At 31.7% G+C, this 23,885-nt stretch overlaps 1 pseudogene; it reads left to right on the forward strand.

Moving 5' to 3' along the window:
* LOC120168886 overlaps window positions 1–23,885 on the forward strand; it is a 179,868-nt pseudogene that overhangs the window by 100,386 nt on the left and 55,597 nt on the right.

The raw sequence follows: 23,885 nt of genomic DNA on the forward strand, positions 1-23,885 counted from the left end.
AGTCCCATCAGAAGACATTATTGTCTTAAGATCTTTTTATAATAACTAGGTAATCTGGGAATCAATACCATTTATGAAATGATGTGATATGACAATGATACATGCAAAAATGCAATAAGAACATACAAAAGAAAATCAATGTTAGTAGAAACAAGACAACAAGAATCAAGTTAGTTGAAATGATTAGTCAATATATATATATATATATATATATAATTTTAAATATGACTTAAAGTTGAGACTAAAAAATAAAGCATACAAAGGAAATTAATGGTCCTAACCACATGCGTTTTAGTTCTCCTAGGTTATCCACATGGCACTAGTGTGGTAGGCTTACTAAATTCTTTATATGAGGCTGGGTTCTAGTAAAGGGTTCCCAAGGCATTTTTACAACCTGCTAAGGTTGCCCCTGATTCTGGCCCATTACAGACTTGTGAATCGGGTTCAGCTCAGGGGATCACACCACTAAAAGCGTACCTTGGATCTGATATCTGGATGGCAACTTAGGGTGCTTTCCAGAGATACTTTGTCAGACCCACACAAGGAAGCCCAATGCTCCTCGTGAGGTGTGACGTTTCTCTGTACTTAGGTAAACCAGGTTTGAGCTCGGGTTTAGAGCTATGATATGAAACAATCCCAAATATTCACAGAATTGTAAGCATTAATCAGAGAGAAAAATATTTTTTTCTTTTTGAAATAACATAATGAACCATAAAATAAACAAGACCAAAATCATAATTTCCAAATAATAAATATAGGGTAACCAACTCGTGGCTCGACTCTCAATTTGTTTTTAAAAATAAAAGTCCCCAGCAGAGTCGCCAAGTTGTCGACACCGTTTTTTGCCCAGGCGGGGAAAGACCGATATCGACTCAAGGGTTTTCTCTTTGAAAATCGTTTAAAAATGCGAGGAGTTACCACCAATCATTTAAGGTGAGATTGTAACACCATAAAAATCGGGTGATTTTAATAAAACATTTTATTTTAATAAAATATCGATTTTTGGGGTCTACGAAAATTCAAAAATTAGGTTCAGGAGTCAGTTACGCGTGGGGAAGATTAGCACCCCCACAAGCGCCCAAAAATTGATACCTAGTTGATTACTCTATATTTAAAATTGAAAATTTTGAGTTCGATCTTTATTTAATTTAAAAATATTAAGGATGCAGAGTTTGAAAAAGGTATTCGTTTATTGAGACCGATAACATTCACACCTGAGCGTAAATGCGGGAGATCAACTATTGTGTCTAATAACCAAATATTGCCTCGTTTTTAGAAAACATGATGTGGTTTTGAAAAGGATGTCAACTTATTTAGGGAATTACCACTAGTCACCCCCTAAGCACGATCGCGGAGGATAGACTATTAACTCCTTAATAAGTGAACAGTGCCATAAGTTTTAAAAACAATGCAATCAAGTAAAATTTTATTTAATCCTAATTATACTAAAAAATAAATTAAGCTTTTTCTAACCTACGATATCAAATTATGAAAATTAAAGAATCTAGGGGCTTAAGCCTAAGAACGTAGGCTTAACATTAATCATAATTTAAAAAATAAAATAAAAATAAAATTACAAATAGTAAAGGAAATTAAAATATTCAAGGATCTAAATATAATAAACTTTAAATGTAAGGACTAAATTGCAAGAAATCAAAAGAAAGTAACTCAATAAAATATAAACAAATACCAATATGCAAGAAATTAAAATTCATATGCTAAATTAAGACTAATAAAGACTAAATTAAAATAAAATAAAATTGCATGCCAAAATAAAAATAAATAAAAACAAAAGGTCATGTGACCAAAATGTAAAAACACGCTATAGTTAGAGGCACTGAAATAGTAAATTTCCCAAAATATTAAAGCATGCATAGTAAATTGATGAAATATCAAAATCGGTCCATTCAGTGACCAAAACAAAAAACACGCGCAAATTGGAGGGGTTTGTGTTGCTATTTTACCCTAAATATTGCTATAAATACTACCTTTTACCATTTTTGTTTCATTTTCTTGCCAAAACACAAAAAAATTAGGAGAATTTCACTCTCCCTTGCCTGGTTACTGGTCGATCTATCTCTGGCCATTGTATGGCCACCACACACGGAGGCCGGACATCCTAAAATACCCCAAAAATTATTCCTAAGCCTTGATCCACACCACTATAGTCTATTTTAGGGCTGAAAACATCGAAACCCCCCTAAAACTACCCCAAAACCGATTGAAACCGTTCGGCTACCCTAAATCCAGTGACTTTTTCAATGACTAAGGTTTGGCTCAGATTCTCCTTTTTTATTCTTATTATTTTTTATGGTTGTACGTTACTGCTTTGCTTTGAAACACGCCAATATATATATATATATATAGATTGTATGATTTGCTTCGAAAGAAAGAAGAAAAAACATTCGAATATGAAAATAAAAAAATAGTTTACCCTTTAGCCTACTTGTATTTCGATTTCTTTAAATCAGAGGGGGAAAACTTAGAATTATTTCACTATCGTTTTCTGTTTGACTCCCCCTCTTTTTGTCCATTTTCGTTTTTATAGATGAACTTTACATATAAAATAAGCAAAGTGAGGTGGTTGTGCCCCCTATTTTTATGGGAAACACGGGATGATGGGGTTGGTATTGAAATATGGGATGGTGGGGATAGAGAATTGAAAAAATGGTGCTCACAGATTTGTTACTAATTACTTTGAAGAGAATCTAGATGAAGGGTTGATGGCAGATTGGATCCACCAAGTTGAGTTATATTTCCTTAAAAGTGATTCATAGAAGGAAATTTTGGTTCTTGGGATTCATGCTTATGGTTCTCCTTTATTTAATAATTACATAAATGGGTTTTATTATTGGCAGGTAGTTGGGGATTCTAATCACCTTATTCTTTCATTTGATATGGATAATGAAAAGTTTTCAACTTTACCATTGCCTAAATTTGGTGGGACTCTAGCACAATATTATTTCCAAATTTTGAATTTCAATGGACTGCTTGGTGCTATTTTTTACCCGAGGGAAGGAACTGATAAGTCTTTTGATTTATGGGTTATGAATGGATCATGGACTAAACAATTCAGTGTTGAATCTGTTCCTGGAGTTTATAGGACTTTGGGGTTTTGGAAAAACGATGAATTATTTCTTGAGAGCTCGGATCATGAACTAGTGTTGTTTGACCCCTCCACACGAGAGCTTAAAAATCTCGGTACCCATGCTTATCGAGAAACAATGTAGATTATTGCTTATGTTAAGAGCTTGGTTCCAATAAATGGAAGACAAGAGCACGAGGAACGGATAATACGTTGGTCAACCGGAGGTGCATCAAATTGATATGGAACACTAAGATTGATGGGGAGCAACAACAAAAGAGGTAAGATTTAATGGGAGTTGGTCTCTTTCTATGCACTTCATGTCAACCATATTGTCTAGTGATGTTCTCAATTAACGTTGTTATTATTTGGATTGTATATGCATGTCCTAGATGTTGAATTGTTTAGGTTTTTGTTTGTTTCTTGTTGTTTCAGTGGATGCGTGGAACTACCTCGTACGAATTTGCTTAGTTGTTAACTCTTATGTGCAGTTCTATTGACCTGCATATCATGATTTGCAGGTGCATATATATGCATCACGAAGTGCTTTTCATACTTGAATTTGTTTCAGAGAGCTCAACATCCCCAATAGTTGAATGTAATTTGAAGTCGAATGCATGAACTATTGTTATTGTTATTTTTATGATCATGTGCTATTGTCTGTACTTTAGATCCAATGAAACAATGTCAATGGTTTGGTCTTGTTTCCTTTGTGGTATATTTCTGGAAATTGTTCTCTTTTTTCTGCAATAGACTTACGCATATCTTTAGTTGTTTACTCTAGCTTCTTTGTGTGCTTATAGAGATGGTTTTGTCTTGTTTCCTTTGAATCTCTTTCTCCTATAATTTGACAATGAATGTTTAAATACCCTCCAATCGTTGGTGTTTGAATTTGAGACCTCTAGGAATTACACTTATTCATTTAACCATTGAAGTCATTTGATTTATGCTTAAGGATATTTATTTAGGAGATCTAAAAAATAATATTATTCATTAATAATGTAGCATGTTGTGATTCACTCGCACTATATGAGACTCGTATACTGGCAATACATCAAATTTGAATTTTTTTATCATTTAAAATTTGTGATTCCCATAATGGATGTTCATTCTACAACAATGACAACGAAATTGGAGATTTGGTTGAATGGCTGTTTGTTGACGGAAACGGTGGCAAAGAATGACGGTTGATGTAGGCAAACGGATTTGGAATTAGAGTTTTCAAAGTATTAGAGTTTTCAAAGTTTTTAGTTTTTTTTATTAAAAAGTATAATTTTATGTTTTTATTTTATTTTAAATAAAAATTTAAAAATATTAAAAATGAGAAAAATATTAGTAATGAAATTTGTAACGACCGGGAGGAATGAGACACCTAAATAATAACACTAGACATTTAAATTGATTTAAAAAAGTTTAAATACTTAAATAAAAAATATAATTTTAATTATTTTTTCATATTAAGCTTAATAAAATGCAAAGAAACAAATATTGGATTCCAGTATTGATAAAATTTTCTCCTATTGTTTTATATAAATTCTGGTCAAGTAATAATTTTCAAATTATTATAAAATATAACCATGTTAAAAAGCTAAATTTATGCATAAAATAAGTTTACATAAAGACAAAAAAAGTTAGATACACCATTTTGGCAGGCGACAACACTGATACTGATGTTGGTCGTTGATCATTGGTATTCTTTATTTTTTTATATTGCATCTTTATTCTTCTTATGTTTCTTTATTTTTCAGTAATTTTGCTTTTATGACATACTTTCCTTTGCCTTTTGTCACATTTTCGGTCTTGTTTATCGATTGTTTGGTCGTTCTTTTCGTTTAATTTTCTTAGAGTTGAATTTGATGTAGTCTCGACTGATCAAGATGACGTTTATTTTTTATTCTACTGATCTTCCCTTCTTTGGATCCTTAGATTGGATTTGAATATACAATTTGAATTCAGGGATAGTTTTCTCATGATGTTCAACTCTGATTCGCAATTTTTGATGGTCTTTCAATCGTTTGATCTCATATTGTGGTTCTTTTACTGATCCAATAAGTTGTATTCGTATCTATTTTTTGTTCGAGTGTTTGGATGAGTTTTTAATCTGTTCTTTGTATGGTTTTTGTATGATTTTAGTGTCTAATTTTTTATGTCAAAGATTATAAGAATGTGTCATAATTATATGTCTAGTTTACGTTCACGGTTGTAAATTTGTATAATAATTTTGAATATATTTTTTAAATAAAACTAATTGCTTCTATTTGCATTGAAAAAATAGCTACAATGATAAGCAAATGACAAAAAAAGTTGCTACAACAATAAGCCAATGAAAAAAAATATGATTATTAGATATATATATATATATATATATATATATATATATATAAATTATACACTATGCAACATTTGTGAGAGTATTTACAAGAGAGCTCCGTCACAGTATCCTTCACCAACTCATCCTTGAGTCGAGGACAAAGGTTCGGACGAATAAAATTAATTAAAAATAAGTGTTCGATTGACAACCGAATTTATTTGTTAACGTTGAGGTGGTTCGAATATAGGGGAGGTGGTGAGGTGTTAAGAAAACAAAATTAGAAAGCTTTTGGAGATAAATTAGATATAAAATCATTTTTAAGGACCTATTTGATGTTTTAACAGTAGTTTAGGGGTAAAACTAAATATTAATATTTTTATTAACGTTGTCACGTCATGAATTTATCGGGATGACGGTGAAGTGATCATTTTCGTTACAAAATGATAAAGTTAGTGATTATTTTGTTACAAATCGATAACACTAATGATCAATACTTTAGAAATTTCAGTGCGGGAATCAAAAACTTACTGAAACATTAGTACCATTGGTATAGTTTACCCTAAAATAAATTCATAGGAAGACAAAAAAAGTTTGTTACAACAATAAGCCTGACAAATTTCAATAGGCATATTGGTTGTTTTTAATTTTTTTAATTTTTATGTGTGTAAAATAAATAGGAATTGTTGTTTAAATGCTTATACGTGAAGAGAAAAAATAGATAGATATAGTCTAGAGATTGAAAAAATGCATTCAGGGGAAATTTTACGAATGATTTTAGGAATGATTTATATGGATTCTACTACTCTGACGATTCCGATGATTCAAGCTCATCTTCAGATGATGAATTGGTCTACTGCTCAATTATTTCGAAGCTTCGAGAGGAAAAGAAATTGAAGGAAGTTGAATAAGAGCTTCAAAAATCGAAGGAACTTGATGAGAATCTTCAGTTATTAAAGGAAGTTGTAGAATATCGTGAGAAACCAGAGAAGACAAAAGATTTTTGTAAAAGAAATAGTGAGAAGTTTGAAAATTTATCATTACGATGTAGCGAACGACTTATAGAGAGAAGAGAAATAAAAAAAAGACGCCACAAAAAAATATGTTACGGGTGTAGTGAAAAAATAAGTAGAAGAAAATAGATTTGAAGGATTTAACGTTTAGATTTTAATTAGTATCATATGAAATTGTCATATTTCTATCCCAAGGCCTATGTCATCTACAAATAATGTTTGAAAATGAATTATATGTATGACGAATTATTTTTGTTTATTTTATTTTATCAAAAAATTAAATATTTTGATGAGAAAAAAGAATTATATATTTTATTTTTTTATTTTTTTTTTAATTTTTATATGCATATTTTGAATTGAATTTTGACTAAAATAAAAGGTCAATTGAATGTGTTGCGATTGTAAGCAATTCAATTATTGTCATTTATATAGGTTATCCACACTTGAGGTTAAAAATATAAGCTAAAATGATTAAGTTATATGATTAAATCTTTAAATTATCATGTGAAATTTAAATTGATAGCTGAAGTAGTTGAAAGAAATTATTATGATAAATCTTTATTTATGTTGATATTGTTTCGTCACATAGACTCTTAACGATAAAATATAATGATTTAAAATTAGACTTATAATTCGAATAGATATTGTATTAGATTTTTTAATGAAAATTTCACACTGAATATATTCAGAAAAATGAATTCTTGAAACAAGGAGAAATTTGATTTAAATGAGGATAAATTTTTAATTGGTAGAAGAAATTATTAAGGATTTGAATGAAGGGATCAAATTGAATGGAACACAAAGATGAGAGATTAAATAATAAAAAAGCAGCAAAATTTGTTTTGGAAAAAAAGATATTTCAAGGAGGTTGATAAGCATTGGGTTCAAAATTTATGACATTGTGGTTATGTGTGTTCACACTTTAGTTTTAATCGAATTAATCGATCAAATCGAAATATTGGATTCACTCATACTATATGAGACTCATATACTGGAAATACTTCAAATATGATTTTCTTTATTATTTAAAATTTATTAACAATGCAAATATATTTAGATATATTTTATGCATTTTCATTTGTTTTTCCTTTGCTTTAATATAACGTATCTTTGTTTATTTTTTTTTGGTTTTTAATAATTCGGTCTTTATGACACGTCTTCTTCTGCCTTTATGGCATGCTTTTGTACATCTTTATGGCACGTTTTCGGTCGTTTGACCGTTATTTTCGTTTGTCTTTTTTTTTCAGGATTGGATTTGACATTATCAGGACTGATCAAAGATTGCGCTTATTTGTTATCATGATAATCTTCCCTATTTTGAACCCTCAAATTGGATTTAGATATACGATTTGCATTGGTGGATACTATTTGTTATCATGCGCTTATTTGAACCCTCATTTTTGTTCCCTCATATTGTCTTAGATTATAGATTCCAAATTCACTACGAGCAATCCTCTTCCTTCCCCTAGAGTCTCTATTTCTCCTCCTCTCTAAATAAGATTATGATTAGATTTAGAATTTATATAAAAAACAATAAGACTCTTTTACTTTCTCTCTCGAAGACTCATCTTGTTATGTTTTTTCCTATTTGTAATTAATTTTTTAAAAAGGTACGATTTTTTGCATTTTGAAGATGAATAGTGAGAAGCTCACGTAGGGGAGGTAAAGTTTCGACAAAGAAAAATAAAAAACATATTTAGAAAAGGCTAAATTATTTTTTTCTTAAACTGATTTTGGTTTATAAAAGAACTTATAAGTAGTATTTTATCTATAATTAAAGGGTTAAAATAAAAATTAAATCTTTTTTAACGTATTTTTAACGTATTATATTATTAAACTAACAACATTTACTATTTCTATAAATAAAATTTAATAAAACAATACATAAATGATTAAAATTTATTATTTCTAAATTTAGTGAGCTAAAGTACATAAATATAAAAGACAAGTAATCATTTCGATGGTTTACTCAAAAAAAAGTTTGTTAAGAAAACAATTATTACGAAGTACTAAATTTATACATAAGACAAAAAAATGTTTGTTACAACAACCAGCACATAAAAAAACATAAAGTCAAAAAAAGTTAGTTACAACAATAAGCAAATGATAAGAAAAACGTGTTGATTATATATATATAATGTATGCTGCAACTAACTTATAGCATTATCTTCAACTTTTATTATTGTTTTAGTTATGGGAGTTACACCAGGGAATACTTATAAGGCTCAAGATGTTGTAAATCAAGTTAAAAAACTTACAAAAAAGTTACCTCAGATTGCTTGCAACAGAAACAACAAGACTGGAGCAGTGCAATTATGGGAGATTCGTTTATGTTATAACAGGCCAGCATCATATTGGGACCTGGTTAACACGATTAGTGATTGTAAAAATCAATTTAGAGGCCCCTGCAACATGACAACTATTGTAGTTTTTCCTAATAGTACCATCCCCTAATAAAAACTTTGTAATAGGTTGCTGTAAACCTTCAAAGTCAGAGGCTTGTACTCATCTATTTCATATTATTATGATATTTAAAATAAATGATGCATATCATATCTAGTTTCATTCCATAGATGCATTTATATCTGTCTTGATGATATTATAGTAACTCCATTAGATTTTCTAAACAAAAGTAATAGAATGATTAACAATAATAAGATTCTTATTTAAAAAAAATTAATCAATTTATAGATTCAATATAGAAGTATCCATAGGTCGGATCGAATTTGAACATGAGATTAATACACGTTATGTTTGTTCAAGTCTCAATCGATTTGAGATAAGAGTTCGATTTGAAATAAAAGTCTCAAATTTTGTTCAAATATGTTTGTATTTGTAAATGACTAATTTAAACTCATTTTCAGGCCTGCCCATATTATTTTATTTTTAATATAATATTTTTTATTTTAATAAAAGTATTTTTATTTTGTTATACGTTATCATGTAGTCGCTGATACTCAAATCTGGAATCTTTACGGATAACAACCATCCCTTTAATCATTGAGGCCGCTAATACTCAAATCCGGAATCTTTATGGATAACAATGATCCCTTTAATCATTGAGGTCATTTATTTCATGAAACTTAATACACTTTTAACATTTATATTATAATATTATATATATTTATTTTTTATATGATATAAATTATATAATATATTAAAAATAAACTTAGAAAATAACCTTTAGTTGACACCTCCCTTCTCTCCTAAGTTGTGGATTCAATATCCATTAAGAGCAAATATTCCTATGTCCTCTCTCTTACGTGAAATTTATTTCAAAAAAAAATATTCGGGTAGAGTCTAATCTTAAATGTGAAACCTGAATTGATTTATATTTTAAGAAAGTTTATTTTTTTTATTTATCCAAACCCTCTCAATTTGGAGAAGAGCTTGGGAGAATAGCTATCTCTTTAAATAGGCCTAAACAGTGACATCTTAATTAATTATGTGATGTTCATATTTCTATCCCAAAGCCATTATTCATGTACCTACGAACAATGGTTGGGAATGGATCTATGTATGAATAATTTTTTTATTTTGTTTCGTCAAAAAATTAAAATTTTGATGAGAAAAACAAAATATATATGGATAGGTTCCAATTGAAACTTGGTATGAAGAGGAATGCTAACGAAACTGCGACTTACGAAGGAGATTCAGAGGATATATAATATTTTTCCTTGATCGAGAGAATTTCATAGAGTGTCTTAACTCGAGACTTGTGAGTGAAAGCAAACCGACCGATCTCTGGTGGACAATTGTTCCATCTTGTGTAAGACTAATCGAAACGAGACCATAAATCTATATGTTGAGTCATGATTTATTGTTTGAGTTTGAATTTGACATCTCTTCAGAAACATGTTACTTAGGTGATTGAAATGAGGTTCTAGGCGACAATCAAGTGTGATTCTATTCGTCCCTATCCTTTTTGGAGGTCTGATTCTCTTTCTCAATGTATACCTTTGTGAGATGTGTTTAACTACTATAGGATGATTTCAGATCAATTAATCTAAGTGTCTTGATGAATCTTTATTGACTACTTTATCTTTTACTGATGAAGAAAGTGGATGCAATTTGTGACTATGATGCAAAATCTTCACTTTGAGCTATTTTCTGTTTTGATAGATGTGGGGTGAATATAAGATAATATATGTTCAAAAGATTATCAATCATTTGACAATCTACGTTAGGACCCTTGCATACGCGATGCTCAAACCTGAGACCTCAAAGTATAACAATAAATCTCTTAACCACTAATATCCAATGGTTCGTGCCACTTTGAGCAATTTGTGTAATATATATAAAACTAATATATAAAAATGTGTTTTTAAGTAATTTTATATTTTCATAGTCTTGTTATGTAACAATCTTATTCTCTTAGATTACTTTACAATCTATAAAATTAAATATTAACCTTTTTGTTAACGTTGTCATGTCATCAATTTAATGGGATGACGGTGGAGTTATCAGTTTTTTTACAAATCAATAACGTTAGTGACTATTTTGTTACTTTAAAAACTTCAATGGAGAAATCAAAAACTTACTAAAACATTAATAAACATTGGTATAGTTTACCCTAAAATAAATCCACAAAAAAAAAGTTTGTTACAACAATAAGCCGTCATGGAGGAAGCAAGAGTTAACCTGGTTAATTAATAATAATAATAATAATAATAATAATAAACTGGCTGATATTAAAAAAAGGTAAACTATATTTTTAGTATCTCAATTTTCACTTTTATTCTGTTTTGGTCACCTAATTGTTTTTTCAAAATCATACCTAATGCTACGTTTTGATTTTATTTTAATCATCTAAAGTTAAAATATTAACAAAAACAGTGGCAGAACCACTTAGTGTTGAGGGTGGGCAGGTGCCCACCCTGAAATCTAAATTTTATTCACTTTGTTACTTATTTTACTAATGATGTTCACCCTGAAATTTTAGTTGTACTCATCCAATTCAAAAAATTTGGTGTTTTTAATATATGTGTACTCATCCTAAAAAATATTTTAGATTCGCCAATGACATAACTTCTAATGTGACATTTTTTTATTTTTTTCAATGATGACGTAGTATTTCCTTATGGTGAGTGACACGTCAAAATCATCATTAATTTTTTAATGACTAAAATGAAACCAAAACTAAATATTGAATATAACTTTAAAAAATTAAATGACCAAAACAAAATAAAAGTGATAATAAATTATTAAAATTGTTGTTTACCCTAAAAAATGAAAAAACGATATCATTAAAGAGATAAATCTTGAATTTCAATATTGATAAAAAAATTCCTATTATTTTATATAACTGCTGTCCAAATAAAATTTTAAAATTAATATAAAGTACAATCTCGTTAACAAAGCTAAATGTATACATACAATAAGTTTACATAAAGACAAAAAAAAAGTTTGTTACAACAATAAGCACATGATAAAAAACATAAAGACAAAAAAGTTAGCTACAACAATAAGCAAATGAGGAAAAACATGTTGATTATATATATATATATATATATATATATATAAAATGTATGGTGCATGTGTTATGGTGTTATTTAAAGAAATTCGTTATTTTTATCTAACGAGTTTCATTCGGTTATTTTTAAATAATGTTTTTAAATATGATATTGTTTTTAATTTTTTATGTTAAAATAAATAATAATAGAACTTGTCATTCTGACATGTCGAGTTCCGATGGATTTTAAATGGAAGGTCATTAGAATTTTTAAAATGAGAATTGTTAGATTTTTTAATTTTTGAAATTCGTCATGCCAACCTGACGAATTTCTTAGGTATATTGAGTTTTTTTTTATAATTTTTTGTGTGGATATAAATAAGAGTTGTTGTTTAGATGTTTATATGAGAAGAGAAAAATAGATAGATATAATGTTGAGATTGAAAAAAATGCATACGTGGGAAAAATTCACGAATGATTTTAGAATGATTTATATGGATTCTTCGACTGACGATTCCAATGATTCAAGCTCGTCTTTAGATGATGAGTTGGTCTACTGCTCAATTATTTCAAAGCTTTGAGGGAAAAGAAATTCAACGAAGTTAAAGAAGAGTTTCAAAAATCGAAGGAACTTGTTGAAAATCTTCAATTATCAAAGGAAGTTTTAGAAGATTGAGAGAAATTGGAGAAGACGAAAGATTTTAAAATAGTGAGAAGTTTAAAAAATTATCACTATGAATTCTACAAATAATGTTTAAAAATGAATTCTAAGTATGATGAATTATTTTTGTTTATTTTACTTTATCAAAAGATTAAAAATTTTGATGAGAAAAAAGAATTATATATTTTACTTTTATGTCTTTACATGTATCTTTTTAATTAAATTTCGACTAAAATAAAAGGTCAAATGAATATGTTGCAATTTTAAGCAATCCAATTATTGCCATTTATATAGGTTATCTACATCTTCATTTGAAATTCAAATTGATCGTTGAAATTGTCGAAAGAAAGTATTATGATAAAAAAAATTATGTTGATATTGTTTCACCACACAAACTCTTAATGATCTAAAATTAGAGTCATAATTTGAATAGATATTTTATTATATTTTTTAATGAAATTTCATAACGAATATATTCAGAAAAGTGAATTCTTGGGACAAGGAGAAATTTAATTTAAATGAGGACAAGTTCTTAATTGGTTGAAGAAATTTTTAAGGATTTGAATCGAGGGATCAAATTGAATGGAACACAAAGATAAGAGATTAAATAATAAAAAAAGAAAAATTTATTTTGGAAAAAAGATATTTCAAGGAGGTTGATAAGCATTGGGTTCAAAATTTATGTCATTGTGGTTACGTGTGTTCAAACTTCAGTTTTAATCGAATTAATTGATCGAATTGAAGTTTTTTGGGTTAATAGTCTGTTAATTTTAAGTTTGATCGGTTGATAGTCAATTTTAGGGCCTCTGCACCTATTGCTATTAGTTTTAGGTTGGGTGATCAACAGAACTACCTTCTATTTGTTTAAGCCTTTTTGGACTTTACCTTTGAACCATGGTAATGTACTTATGCATCATTCTTACCTACAACCGAATCAAATTTTTACTCACCCTGGGTTCGCTGGACCTAGATCCGTTGATGTCCTCCACTTTTGGAATGACTGAATCTAATGGAAAAAAATTACATATTCTGCACAATGAAGGTGGTTGTGCTACAACATGGAATGGTAGCATTTATATCAACCTAGTGTGCTACCTTTAGGCTTTTTTCCAGTGACTTACAAAGCTCATTTGCTTGAGCAATGCAATCACTTGTTGGTGGAGGATTATCCATTTTCATATAGAGGAATACATGTCCCTATTTTGGTTACCTCAAACGATAATTTTTTCTACAGTGCTATTTAGAGATGTCTCAACGTGTTTCAGAAACTTCATATGTTATTTATTACCGAATCCTTTTTGAAATTTAGTGCTTATGTTTTACAAATATTATATTAGGTCTACATTTCTCAAGAAAAATACTCTCTTCCTATTAGCATTTCATATCATAAACTTCGATTCTGATTTTTATTATTTTTATTTTGGCTTTAGACATAACAATGAATCACAAATATAAGATTTTTTGGACCTCAGAAATTCCGGAGAAGTTTTCTCATTCAGCTAGAACGTTTATAACATTATTTTTATCACATATCATACTACGCTAGTTCTTTCTTGTTTCTAGGATTTTTATTCCAATGGCTAGTTGCTTTACATGATACTTAACAATGCTGCTTCGTGCCCGTTTTTCCTACAAGTTTGTATACACTTTGATGGTGAACTCCTAGAAAAAGGTTTTCTCTACCAATCTTGTGGTGCTTTGTTGGAACATGAAAAATACTATAGTCGTATACAAAAATTTACATTTTTCATTAATTTTTTGTATTAATTTTATTTCGATGGTTGTTTTGCATTTTGTGCTCAATTATATTCTTGAATAAGAAAAGTTTTTTTTTTCATTAAAGAAAGATGCAGTGATATCACATTCTGAAGGAACACTCTTCTTTTTTCATTGAAAATTATACATATTTCTATTTTTTTTCGTTTGTACTGGTCGATTCCCCCCCTTTTCTACAGTTTCCCATTCAGAAATCTTTTCATTTTAAAACCATATTAAGGTTATTACATTGTAAGGAGTAACCCAAATTGCATGAGTAAGACTGTTTATAACATGAATTGAGTAAAGGTGTGTTTATTTTTCTATCTTCTTATTTTTTTCAGGTAGAGTGAGGTATAAATTTGCATCATTTTGGAACAAGAACCACACAGTACGAGCATTACAGCATGCAACAAAAAACCACCATGCAATGTTGGGAGCTGAGAAGAAGGTTTTTTTTTGCATGTTCTCCCTGTGATCTGTTACTTCTTATTGATTCTTTCTTTTGCAGAACTTCACTCCTGATTTTTTATTATCACTTTTATATGGATAGAAAATTAGTTTTCCTATCATCTTTAGAAACAATGAAAATTAACAGCTGAAGGCTTTTATTTCTCCCCAAAAATATGGCCTTTGATATTCAACTAGTGCTAAAACAATCTTATTCTTATTGTTTTCTCCATCTACTGTGAGAGAGGAAAATTTAATTGTAAATGCATTTTGAAGAAGCCATATATATATACTTCCGTAATCGAAACTCACTAAATTGGGTGAAAAAGGAAGAATTTTGCTTGTGATGGATTGGATAACTTGAGAATACCGTGGGAGCTCAAAGAAAGGGGGTAAAGATCAAGCTGGGAAATATTGGGAAATGTTATTTATATAAGTTGAAGAGGTAGGGAAATGCTGGTTTGTGTTCAGCGAGTAGGATTAAAATTGTAAAAGAAACAAGAACATATGGGAATATGTGGCTGGAGAGATTGTAAAAGCTGAATAATAAAGGGATGTCCTTAACTGAATTTGTTGGATCATAAACTTGATCCATTATGGGAGCCTAAACCCAAACCCAAACTAAATTGATGTCATTGCTTACATCATTTAAGTAAAGATTTCATTGCTTACATCATTTAAGTAATGATATCATTGCTTACATCAATTTAGTTAGGTGAGAGTTAGGTATTTGTTGAATTTGTAATAGTTTAAATTAGTTTATTTGTGTGATGTAAGATTGTTCTTGAGTAGTATAAATACCCCTCCCCATTTTAGTTTTAAGCATCAAGAAAAATTAAGAGCTTCTAAGTGAGTGAAGAAGCAAAGTCTTTTAAGAGTGAGTTGTAGTTCTTTTTTTTGAGTGAGAGTGCTCTTGTAATATTTGTTTGAGTTTCAATAAAAGTTGTTTGTGTGAGTGTTTTATTTCCAACAAAGTGGCATCAAAGCGAGTTAGAAAGATTGAAGGTCTCGACAAGAGGAATCCACCGCCGCCAGAATTTTCTCAATCTGAGTTCTGACACACCGCCACGCACCGCTGAAAGACTGCTGCTAGAAAATCGAGTTGACTCACCGAGTTGAGCTGAGTCAGCCGAGTTAGAGCCCCTTGACCGAGTTATCCAAGTCCCTCCCAAGGTTTTTAGACGTTCCAGATTCATCCGTGCAATCGGATTTTACAAAATCTCATTATATTTAGAGATATGGAAAATGGTATGACACCATTCCATGTCCCGACACTCAACAACAACAACAACTATGACAATTGGACTATCAAAATGAAGGCACTTCTTGGATCACAAGATGTGTGGGATATCATAGAGAAAGGCTATAACGAGCCTGCGGATGATGATGTTTTTGCTACTCTTACACCGGATCAAATGACAACTTTAAAGGATTCAAGAAAGAGAGACAAGAAGGCTCTATACCTTATCTATTAAGCAATAGATGATGATTGTTTTGAAAAGATTTCAAGTGCAAGCTCTAGCAAAGAAGCGTGGGAGAAGCTGCAAACCTCTTACAAAGGATCCAAGCAAGTGAAGAAGGTCCGTCTCCAAACATTAAGAGGTGAATTTGAATCCTTACACATGAAAGCATCCGAGTCTATTTTAGATTATTTCTCAAGAGTAATAGTTGTTTCTAATCAATTAAAAAGAAACGGTGAAAAGTTAGAAGATGTGAGGATAATTGAGAAGATACTTCCTTCATAAGATCCCAAATTTGAGCACATCGTTGTGACGATTGAAGAAACTAAAGACTTGGAAGAAATGACGATCGAGCAACTCTAAGGATCATTACAAGCATACGAAGAGAAGCATAAGAAGAAGCATGATTTTACTGAGCAACTCCTCAAGCTGCAACTCAAGGATATGCATGAAAGCTAACACAATGATAGAAACCAATGTGGCCAAGGCAGAGGTAAAGGCCATGGACGAGGTGGAAGTCGAGGTCGTGGACGAGGCTGAAATTACAACAATAAAAATTCCAACAACAACTATGAGAAAGGAGAAAGCTCAACACGAGGTCGTGGAAGAATCAATCCGAACTCAAGGCATGAAAAATCTCAAGTTTGATGTTATAATTGTCAGAAGTTTGGGCATTATGCTTCAGAATATAGAGCTCCCAATAAAAAAATTGAGGAAAAGGCTAACTACGTGGAGGAAAAGACATATGGCAAAGAAACTCTTCTTCTAGCATGAAAGGAAACTGATGGTGGCCAAGAAAATTCCTGGTATCTTGACAGTGGTGCAAGCAATCACATGTGTGGAAGGAAAGACATGTTCGTGGAGCTAGACGAGTCAGTAAGCAGAAATGTTTCGTTTAGAGATGATTCCACAATAGCAGTGAAAGGAAGAGGTAACATCCTTATCCATTTGAAAGATGGGAGACATTAATTTATTTCAAATGTCTACTATGTGCCCAATATGAAAAGTAACATCTTAAGTTTAGGGCAACTGGTAGAGAAAGGTTATGATATTCATATGAATAATTATAATCTTTCTATAAAAGATGATAAGAATAACTTTATTGTTAAAGTACTGATGTCAAATAATAGAATGTTTTTGATCAATATACAAAATGATGTTGCAAAGTGCCTGAAAGCTAGCTACAAAGATACATCATGGCTTTGGCATCTTCGATTTGGGCATCTCAATTTTGGAGGTCTAGAGCTACTATCTAAGAATGAGATGGTGAAGGGACTACCTCGCATCAACCATCCTGACCAGCTTTGTGAAGGGTGTCTAGTCAGGAAACAATTCAGGAAAAGCTTTCCAAAGTAGTTAGAGACAAGAGCCAAGAAGCCACTTGAGCTCATCCATACCGATGTGTGTGGACTGATTAAGCCAAACTCTCTCGGTAACAGTAACTATTTTCTTCTCTTCATTGATGACTTTTCAAGAAAAACCTGGGTATATTTCTTGAAACAGAAGTTAGAAGTTTTCGAAGTCTTCAAGAAGTTCAAAGCAACAGTGGAAAGAGAAAGCGGTAGAAAGATCAAAGCCATGAGATCCGACCGAGGTGGAGAATTTACTTCCAAGGAGTTTCAAGAGTTCTGTGAAGCAAATGGAATTCGTCGACCAATGAAAGTTCCTAGATCCCCCCAGCAAAATGGTGTGGCAGAAAGAAAGAATAGAACAATCCTCGACATAGCACGAAGCATGCTCAAAAGCAAGAAACTACCCAAGGAATTTTGGGCGGAAGCAGTATCGTGTGCAGTCTACTTGGCAAACCGATCTCCAACAAGAAGTGTATGGGGAAAGACACCGTAGGAGGCATGGAGTGGAAAAAAGCATGGAATTTTACTTGAGAACCTTTGGAAGTATAGCCCATGTTCACGTACCAGACTAGAAAAGAACGAAGCTTGATGATAAAAGCGAGAGTTTTATCTTCATCGGCTATGATGCTAATTCAAAAGGCTACAAGCTGTACAATCAGACAACAAGAAGATTGTGATTAGTCGAGATGTGGTCTTCAACGAAGAAGGAGAATGAGATTTTAACTCTCATGCAGATGACTTCAATTTCTTTCCTTAGTTTTAAGAAGATGAGTAGACAATGAGGGAACAACTAGGTGAACCTCCACAAGAGCTTGCAACTCTACCCACTTCACCAACATCAACCACTCAAGGAGACTCATTACGTTCGCCATCGTCAAATGGGAGTCAAAGTGAAAGAGTTGTACAACGTACAAGAAGCCTTAGAGATCTCTATGAGGTAACTGAAAGACAAGATAATCTTACATTAATTTGTCTGTTTGCCGATTGTGAACCAGTGAGGTTTCAAGAAGTAATACATGAAAAGAAATGGAGAGATGCGATAGACGAAGAAATCAAATCCATCGAGAAGAATGACACATGAGAACTTACCTCACTTCCCAATGGACATAAGGCGATAGGTGTCAAATGGGTGTACAAAATAAGGGAAAATGCCAAAGGAGAGATTGAAAGACACAAAGCGAGGCTAGTTGCTAAAGGCTATAGTCAAAAGGCTGGAATTGACTACAATGAGGTATTTGCTCCTGTCGCTCGATTAGAGACTATCAGATTAATCATTTCTTTGGCAGCTCAAAACAAGTGAAAGATACAACAGATAGATGTAAAGTCTGCCTTCCTAAATGGAGTTCTTGAAAATGAAGTTTACATTCAGTAACCATCAGGCTACGAAGTCAAAGGGCACGAAGACAAGGTGTTGAAGTTGAAGAAGGCTCTTTATGGGCTAAAACAAGCACCAAGGGCATGGAATAGCCAAATTGACAAGTACTTCCAAGAGAATGGCTTCAACAAATGTCCCTATGAGTATGCTCTATATATCAAGATCAAAGATGGAGATTTTTTTGATTGTGTGCCTCTACGTGGACGATTTGATCTTCACCGGAAGCAACCCAGGCATGTTTAATGAATTCAAGGACATGATGATGAAATAATTCGAGATGACAGACATGGGGCTCATGGCGTACTACCTTGGCATTGAAGTTAAGCAACAAAAGGATGGAATTTTCATTTCACAGGAAAACTATGCAAAGGAGATCCTGAAGAAGTTCAAGATGGAGAACTGTAAACCAATAAGCACACCGACAAAATACAGGATCAAGATGTCCAAACATGAAGAAGGTGAATGTGTAGATCCAATATTCTTCAAAAGTTTGGTGGGAAGTCTATGCTATTTAACTTGCACGAGGCCCGATATTCTTCATGTAGTTGGATTGGTTAGTCGCTACATGGAATCTCCAACAACCACCAATTTTAAAGCCGCAAAGAGAATTCTTCGCTATCTGAAAGGTACAATTGACTTTGGCTTGTTCTATTCAGTTTCTAATGATTACAAGATTGTTGGATATAGCAACAATGATTGGGGTGGAGACATAAATAATCGAAGGAGAACTACTTGATTCGTATTTTTCATGGGAGATAATGTGTTCATATGGATGTCAAAGAAACAACCGATTGTCACATTGTCCACTTGTGAAGTGGAATATGTTGCTGCTACCTCTTGTGTTTGTCATGAAATTTGGCTTAGAAATCTATTAAAGGAGATAGGTTTGATACAAGAAGAGCCTACCAAGGTTTGTGTCGATAACAAATCAGCCATTGCCTTATCAAAGAATCCGATTTTCCATGATCGAAGCAAACACATCGACATTCGCTATCACTATATAAGGGAGTGTGTTGCAAAAAATGATGTGGAAGTTGAATACGTGAAGTCACAAGATAAAGTTGCTGATATTTTTACCAAGCCACTGAAAAGTGAAGACTTCATAAGATTAAGGAACTTACTAGGGGTCATAAGATCAAGTTTAAGGGGCGGTGTTGGATCATAAACTTGATCCATTATGGGAGCCTAAACCCAAACCCAAACTAAATTGATGTCATTGCTTACATCATTTAAGTAAAGATGTCATTGCTTACATCATTTAAGTAATGATGTCATTGCTTACATCAATTTAGTTAGGTGAGAGTTAGGTATTTGTTGAATTTGTAATGATTCAAATTAGTTTATTTGTGTGATGTAAGATTGTTCTTGAGTAGTATAAATACCCCTCCCCATTTTAGTTTTAAGCATCAAGAAAAATTAAGAGCTTCTAAGTGAGTGAAGAAGCAAAGTCTTTTAAGAGTGAGTTGTAGTTCTTTTTTTGAGTGAGAGTGCTCTTGTAATATTTGTTTGAGTTTCAATAAAAGTTATTTGTGTGAGTGTTTTATTTCCAACAGAATTGATACAATACAGTTTAGGAGGCAGTGTTCCAACTGCGGTATGCCCCAATGATGTGTTTAAACTACCCAGGAAACAAAGTTACATGGTTAGATTAATGAGAATGTGTAGGGTGAATACAATTGGTTGTGAATGCAAATATTACAACAGCTCTGAACTTTTTGCTTTTATGTCCACAAAATGATTGTTTCTGGTCTCAATCCTTGTTTGCTTGTATTTATGTTAATTCCCCCTTTTTGAACCAACTAATTAGATGAAAAATATATTTATTTGATTTATTTTGCCAACATGTAGGAGCGAGCAGCATCAACATTGCGTGCGAGCAGTAATAGAAGGCAAGCTCTAACTCCTCCAGATAAAGAATCTAAACCTAAAACTGAAAAAATACATTTTATCAAAGAACAGAAAGCCAAAAATCTTACAGTAAGATAAGATCATTTTAGTATTCTTCCATGGTTATTCTATTAAACATGCCTTTCGTATTATTGTGCATTTTATGCTGATATGCTCGTCTTAGAATAATTTATATTGCTTGTAAAATCCAACTGTCGAGGTTAAACTTGATTTAAACATCTCCAAACTTTTGATGGTATAAACATGGTATCTATTCCCTCATATAAATTAGTGGTAATCTTCCCAGGGATTTCATCATCCCTAGTTGAATGAATTGAAAGTTTGAACCCACTCTGCTGTTCTACTTTCAGATGGGACAGTGGCATGCTGCAGAAATATGAAGGTCAAGTGAGAGAGATTACATTCAGATCCATTAGTAACAATCTTATGTGCCCCCCCAGGCAGTGCCATGACTGAGGATCAACATTTTGTTTTATCATCATATAAGAAAAAGCTTGTATGACCTCTTTAATGAAAAAAACTTCAATGTTTGTGATACATATGTTTGATTGATTCTATGTTTAGTGAAAAAAAAACATCATTTGCATCTTTATTGTAGATTCTATGTTTGGTTGATTTAATTGAATTTACTCAATTTCTTTCTTCTCGTAGGTTTTTGAAACTGTACAACAGGCACATGATGTTCCGTTTGGCACCTACTTTGAAGTAAGTATTAGCTGGTATCTTTATTTTTGATTTGGAATATAGTTTTATACCACACATTTTTGTTTTGTGCAAGGTCCCAGCAGTCTCTCTGTTGCCTGTGCAAGCAATATTCCCCTTCTTTCTTATTATTTTCCGGTCTGATTTGGTTCCTCACTCCAATGAATAAATAATTCAAACTCTGATCCCAAAACAAACAAATAAATAAAAGATAACCACGGATTGTTACTTACAACAAAATCATCCTCTATTTGTGTCGTATTCATTGAGGAAAATAAACTGAACTTTGATCCATAGAAACAGAATAAATCAACCCTTTTAGTGAAAGCATTGTTACTATTGGATGCAATTTTTGTATATACTACAAAATAGGAAGTGTGTCTCCAACTAACATTAGTATTACACATGATTAATATTTAATTTGCTCCATAATGCACGGACAAAAACTTATCATAACCGAAGTCCAATCAAGTGGGGAATTGTGAGACTCATTATTGCAAAAGGAACTGTCCTTTTGACACGCCAGTTCACTTGCTGGCTTTTCATGTGTTTGTTCATAAACTTTCTTGCATATCATCCTCGCTGCTATTGATCATGCATTTATCTTCACCTAAGTCCAATCAAGAGGGAAGTTGCTGTTCAAACTATCGAAGTAGGAAAAATCCCTTTGGAACTGACACATTAATTTACTTGCTTCCAAAAATTGACAACATTTTATTTGTGCTGCATCAGGTTCATTGTCAATGGATTGCATAGACCAATGGTGAAAACTCATCTACTTTAGATATCAAAGCAGGTAAGATTTGTTCCCTTTAGAGTGACATTTATTATGTTACATTTGGAGATTATGGTACCAAACTACCAATGGCCATACAATGAACGTAGCCCTCCGGCATTCTGCTAAATCCAACTCACGACTTTCACATAGTTCAATCTGAGACTTCCAAGTTGGCCATACATATGGAGATTATGGTACCAAACTACTAATGGCATACAATGAACGTAGCCCTCCAGCATTCTGCTAAATCCAACTCGCTACTTTCACATAGTTCAATCTGATTGTGGCTGGGGCGTGTCCCCTTGGGGACATCTTTTGACATTTTTGTGTTGGCTTTATTTTTGCATCTAATCGAACTCTTTTTGAGATATGGCCTTCTAGAGATTTGTGTATCTCATTACAAGTTATACCGACATGATATTAGCTCTTAATGCATGCATCAATCTATAATGAAAGTAATGAACATCTTCAAGCAGTTTCTGAGTTTGAAAACATGTCTTTTCTTTTCCTCAACATCAATGAATTGTACTAATTGATGTTCAATTTTCTGTAGGTGAACATATTAAGAAATCGTGTGTGATGCTATAAAAAATTAAGTCAGGCGCTGTCGAAGAGGTATTGCTATATGGTCTTCACCGATCATAACCAGGGATTTAAATAGCGTTTTCGGTCGCGTTTGTCGCGGGTGCGGACATAACGGACGTCATCGCGGTCACTGCGGGTGCCGCGGTCGTGAATTATTTTAAATTTTGCATAACTTATCATAAAAACATAATAATTATAATTATAATTATAATGAGTCATTTTTAATGATTTTTAGAATGTTTTCTAAGCTAAAATGACATATATATAATATAGTTTAACTATACATAAGACTTTAAAACTCTGGTAATAGGATAAGATAATTAATTCATGATAACATTGTGAACACATTATTATTTAAATTACTGAAATTAGGATTAAATTAAACAAAAATTAAAGTTTACATTCTAAACTATAGATTAAATTATAAATTTTAAAAATTGGAAGGATAGCAAATTAATATTTCCTAAAGATATATTTTATAACTTACTTAATAAAAAATGGGTCCATAATGTTTTGTTTTATGACTAATAAAGCCGAAAATATTTAATCCTAAACTCTATTCCCCCCACCCACCACGTTCTCTCCTTTCTTCCTCATTTCTTTCTACTCTATTCTCTCAACACTCAAGTATCAAAACCAGGTAAAAAAACTCCAAAACCATAACATGTTTTAGCTTAAATCCAAAGCGTGAATGCTTTTCTTTTTTCTTCAACAATCTTAAGCTCCGACGAAGATTCCTTTCTCTGATTACAATGAATTTCACTCCGGCGAGACCCACAAAACATGTTCGTTCTTCCTTTTTACTTTTCTATTTTCTTTTTCCTTTTAAATCTCAACATGTATGTATAAAAAACGTGAATTTGAAAAGAAAAGAAAAAGGCTTGGTGACGATGAACACACAAAAAATCATCTTTTCTTAAGTTTTTTTTAGTAACGGTTGGAATAACGGTGATTGCATCCCGTTATCGGCGCAATCGTCCGTTTCCCGTTAAATTGTGGGC

Source organism: Hibiscus syriacus, unplaced genomic scaffold, assembly GCF_006381635.1.
Source record: "Hibiscus syriacus cultivar Baekdansim isolate YM2019G1 unplaced genomic scaffold, ASM638163v2 tig00111741_pilon, whole genome shotgun sequence".
NCBI classification, from domain to species: Eukaryota; Viridiplantae; Streptophyta; class Magnoliopsida; order Malvales; family Malvaceae; genus Hibiscus; species Hibiscus syriacus.